The sequence below is a fragment of the Lepisma saccharinum genome, chromosome 1 (assembly GCF_977018435.1).
Source record: "Lepisma saccharinum chromosome 1, izLepSacc3.1, whole genome shotgun sequence".
Classification (NCBI taxonomy): Eukaryota; Metazoa; Arthropoda; class Insecta; order Zygentoma; family Lepismatidae; genus Lepisma; species Lepisma saccharinum.
In genome coordinates, this window is record NC_139229.1 from 102,221,775 (window position 1) to 102,226,763 (window position 4,989).

The 4,989-nt window shown below is 41.3% G+C and overlaps 1 pseudogene; it reads left to right on the forward strand.

The window, feature by feature from the left end:
- The first annotated feature begins 390 nt into the window (after positions 1 to 390).
- On the forward strand, positions 391 to 1,473 carry LOC145984591 (signal peptide peptidase pseudogene; annotated as a pseudogene).
- The last annotated feature ends 3,516 nt before the right edge of the window (positions 1,474 to 4,989 follow it).

Sequence of the window (4,989 nt, forward strand, 5' to 3'; positions counted from 1 at the left end):
TCTTCCAACAAAGAAAAATTGTTGGATGTTTTCGTCTCTTCTATCTATATACGTAACACTTCTGTAAATCTTTTGCGAAATCTAAAAATGTTTTCTATACTGAAATTAATAGTATTTATCGGCCTCATGTATAGAATTCAGGATGAAAATGGTGGTGAACTTTCAAAATTGTTTTGCGGCATTTGACCCTGCAAGTAAAGTTACGCCATTTATCCCAACAATAGAAACCTAACTACAATTACTTCGTATATGTTGTGGCACAACATTTAAGCGATCGTTACCTTAGTAACTGGAGAACAAAATTCGCCATAGCAAAATGGCGCAAATCGCGGATTGCCTGCGATTACCGCTGGTACCGTTTGAAACCCCGCAAACCGTGACCTACTCATAATGGACAGTTCGGATTCCGAAATCGCCACCATGGTTGCTGGCAGATTGCTGGCGTCACCATCCCAAGAGTTGGTGCTCAGGTACGGAATCATAGTGCTCCTCGCCATGCTGCCAATCTACGTCGGCTCTCGACGATCGCTGAAGATCCAGAGGGAATGGTCCGATGCGGAATGGAAGGTGGACACAACGGCTCGAATGTGCAGCAAGCAGTTGTCGGCACTCATCAATCACTATTCCCTGATGATGCCCATCGTAGCGAGCGCCGAGATCATCGTCATGTACGTCCTGCTGCAGGTGATGTCCAGAGAGACCCTCAACTCCTTGCTGGCAGGGACCTTCTACATCGTCGACGTCACCTCGATGATGCACTTCCTGAGTCCTGTCATCGACGTCCTCTCGAGGCCCGTTTTCCAGAACAGGAAGCTGAAGGAGTTTGTCCTGTCCTATCCTGAGTGGAACAAGGATACGGTAAGGTACGAGCTGATGTCCTACGACCTGCTATCCTTGACTATATCCGCACTCTTCGCGGCGTGGTATGTTGCCCAGAAGCACTGGATCGCCAGCAACATCCTAGCAGTCTCTTTCGCCATCAACGGAATAGAGCTGGTACGTCTGAACAAGATAGCTACAGGGTGCATACTCCTTCTGAGCCTACTGTGCTATGACATCTTCTGGGTGTACGGGTCCAGCGTCCTTGGATACAACGTCATGGAAGCTGTTACGGTTTCGCTGGACATTCCAGCAAAGCTCACGGTTCCTCAGAGTTTCAAGCAGACTCCGGTCTCCAGAAGCTCGATTCTTGGGCTTGGAGACGTCGTCTTCCCAGGAATCTTCATCGCTCATCTTCTGAGGTTCGACGACAGCCTGCGACACAATTCCAAAACTTTTTTCTACACCAGCTTGCTCTCGTACTTCATCGGTCTCTCAACTGCAGCATACGTGAGTATTCTTTATCATCATTGCCAGCCTGCATTGTTGTTCCTGGTGCCGACTTGTGTTGGGATCCCTATGGCACTGGCATACTTCAAAGGCGAACTGAATACCATGTTGGAATACAGGGATTTCCCTACTAAAGTGGACTAACTATCGAAACAGGGACAAGTGAATTTGGATGCAAATGGGACTTAAAAATAGGACTTCCATAGAAATGAGTTAAGAAGTTTACAAAACTTCAATGGCGATTCCACAATCCGTACGTTTAAGTCCGTCATTCTCCAAACCTGTTCTCATTTTAAACCCAATCTGTACAATATTACTGTATTTCACTATAAGTACTTTAAAATAAACAACCAGTTAGGATTGTTCCTTGTAGGTGTGCTCGATAAGTTTACTTGAATAATTTGTGTTTTGTGAAATCAGCCAAAACGTAATATATGCAAAAATGGATTGATGGAGCATGGTGGTGATCATATCATCTTCACAAATTTCCGAGATCGTGTGTATGTTGGTCCCGACCTCCACATATGCCTCCACGGCAAATTGCAATGTGCAGAGAAAAGTCTTTACTTAAATCAGTGAGTTCGTTACGTCTTTATTTTCTCATTGTCACGATTTATTTGTTTACAGTTGTTGTTTGTGTTATTGTTGAATTCACAGTAATGGAATTTACAATGATGAAAATTCATTATAAGCAGTAGAAATAACTAAATGTTATCTTTTAAATGCAGCAAGTTTAATCAAAATCGGACTATTAGTCAGTGAGATAAGTCATTTACAGTTTTCACCATAATTTCAATAAGGACTTTTTATCTTTACATAGTGAGTTTTCCTGGAAGTTTGGCCGCGGATCGGCGGCCAGCGTGTAGGGCGGTTAGATCCTGTCTGCTGGCATTTAGACCCACACCTGTACGCTGACTTGTCACTGGTCGCTTCAGTGCTTTTGACTTTTCACCAACAATGGGACCTTTTCTGCCATTGTTGAACTCTCTTTGACTAGAATTTAGAGCCTTTTTGAAATTTCAATTTTCATTAAGAATCTCACCCCTTTCTGTAATACTTTTCTCACATTTTGGTCACACAATTTGTCTTTATCTTTCCATTTCACCATCAATGGGATCTTTTCTGCCAATGTTAAACTCGCTTTGACAAGGATTTAAAGCAGGTGGGAGATTGTTATGTCGCGTGTTCGAGTCACGAAATGGGCGCTCCGTGCACGCGCATGTAGCACATGCAAACTTCGGCCAGAAGCGTAGGGTTTCAAAGAAGCTCGTTTATTTCAAGCCGAAGCCCTTAATTTCAGTATCGTTTTGGCAGGAAACCGTAAAACGGAACGACATGTGATCAAAATGTGAGAAAAGCATTGCAGAAAGGGTGAGATTGTTAATGAAAATTAAATTTCAAAAAGGTTCTAAATTCTAGCCAAAGAGAGTTCAACAATGACCTCTTCCGAAATTGCTTCAATATCTCTTCTGATATTTTATTTTCAACACTTCGAACACTGTCGCTGTGTGGAACAGGAACATCTGGAAATTCTGATGCAAACGCATTTCAACTTCTTTTCCTACAAGAATTCGTAATGACGTAACAGTCGTATATAAAAATTAAGAAGAAAAAAATCTGCAGAAAGGCACCAGTATTACGTAAACTAAAACACTTGTTATCACCTTAAAACTTCACAAACACGTGTAAACAGGACACGAAGTAACTGCATACCGAAGCACTGACGCGTCCAGTGCCAAAGTCAGCGTAAGGTTGTGATGTCTAAATGCCGGCAGACGGGATCCCACCGCCCGACACGCTAGCCGCTGTTCCGCGGCCAAATTTCCCGTGGGACTCACTGCATTTTAATAATTTGTTCAATAACAATACTTTTCACATTTTATACAAATAGATAAAAATTTCAATCTGAACGAAATTAATAATTGTGAAAAGCCTTTGTTGTGCCGGCCATGGAGTTGTTTAGATCGCAGAGCATTTTCACAGGAAGTTGAACCTACAAGTAGGCTTCTAGAAATACTCAGTCTGGCAACGAGGCAATCTATTATTGATGAGTATCCAAGACAACAGGTTGTGATTACACAGAACTAAGATAGGAGAAGATGCTATGTTTATGGCAGAGACTATTGTTAAAAAATTGCGTCGGGATTTTGTTGTGTAGTATTGTATTCGACAATAGTGACATTGTATTGCTGTGAGTGATAGCTGTTATACCAGATCTATACCAAGTGTCACAAGGACATAAGGTAAGACATTACGATTTAATTTTTGTTTTCACATCCTGTGAAGGTTCAGTGTAGCCATTTTTTAAATAAAATGAGAGTTCATAACCTTACTACGCAAGGAGATTGGGCAGATTTCAATGACCTAGGATTTTGAAAGGAACGTCACAAGTTTCACTGTTGCTGCTTAATTTTATGAATTTATTGAATAACAGGACACTCAGATCTGATGTTATTTATTTGAAACGTTATCCAAACTAAGCGATTGGGGTTGTATTTCAAATTAATTGTACTGAGATTCGCTCCTCATCAAGAATTGAAATTGTATCATTTTTATTTGTAATCGAAAGGTCCTGGTTTCGATCCCGGTGGAGGCACATAGTGAGTTTGATCCCATTTTATTAAACTGTAGGTCTAGTCCCGATTAGCCTATCTGTTCATAAAGTGGAGTTGAAACCTACCATATTTATGTCTGAGAATCGTATTTTTCATGTTTAAGATAAGAGCTGGGAAAAATGGATAAATGCCATAAAAAAAGGATAGCAGAATTGATTTATTTTACTTCGCTTTTTCTTCCACTTTTAATTAATCCCGAAGATGAGAATGAGTGATGATATGATGAAATTGATGGAGGGACACTCTGAAAGGAACAACTATGCCCAGGCTAGGATTCGAACCCGGGAACCGTGGCGCACTGTGCCAACCACTACGCCACTGAGGTCGGCTACAGATGTATATCCTGGTATCCACAGTACCAGAGCCTCGTTAACATGAAGTTATATAGTTTACAGAGTGCACTGCTAGGAAGAAATGTAAGCATAAAGGACCGCGCTTACATTCTCCCATTAAATTAAGGAAGATATGCAAAGTAATTAACTGGTATGAGCTAACAAGGGTTATCCAGACGCAGCTAACCTGATTTCCCTGCTTTATTAATATCGTTCGCGGCTGCATGCGAAGTTGAGTTGCCATAGAGACTCTTCACAGGATGACAATATGTGGCCGCAGAGGATTGGTTGGTTTGTCGCTGCCATGTTTCTCTGTTTCAACCCGCTATTCCCGACCATCAATTTCAGCATTTCTGTGGGAGTGAATTCGGTGGTGTGAATCGGGCATTTACCTCCATTGTCGCATAATGTTAAACAAACATACCATATGATGTCACCGAATGAAACAACGAGGTAACTGAACAATCAGTTACTCGCTGTGGAACTAACTTCATCAATGCAATTAACTTCTAGGGAAAAGTTAAAAAGTTGAGCAAGACACACACATGAATGTATGCATATGGATATGTATGTTTGTGGGGGGGAGTGTGTGTATTCGTTTATTATTACTTAATCCTGAGCCCAGCAATGGCCAGATATAGCACAACGCCTAATACTAATATTTCGACAATTAGTTCACAACACATCATTGTTTAAATTACCTATAAGCGTCT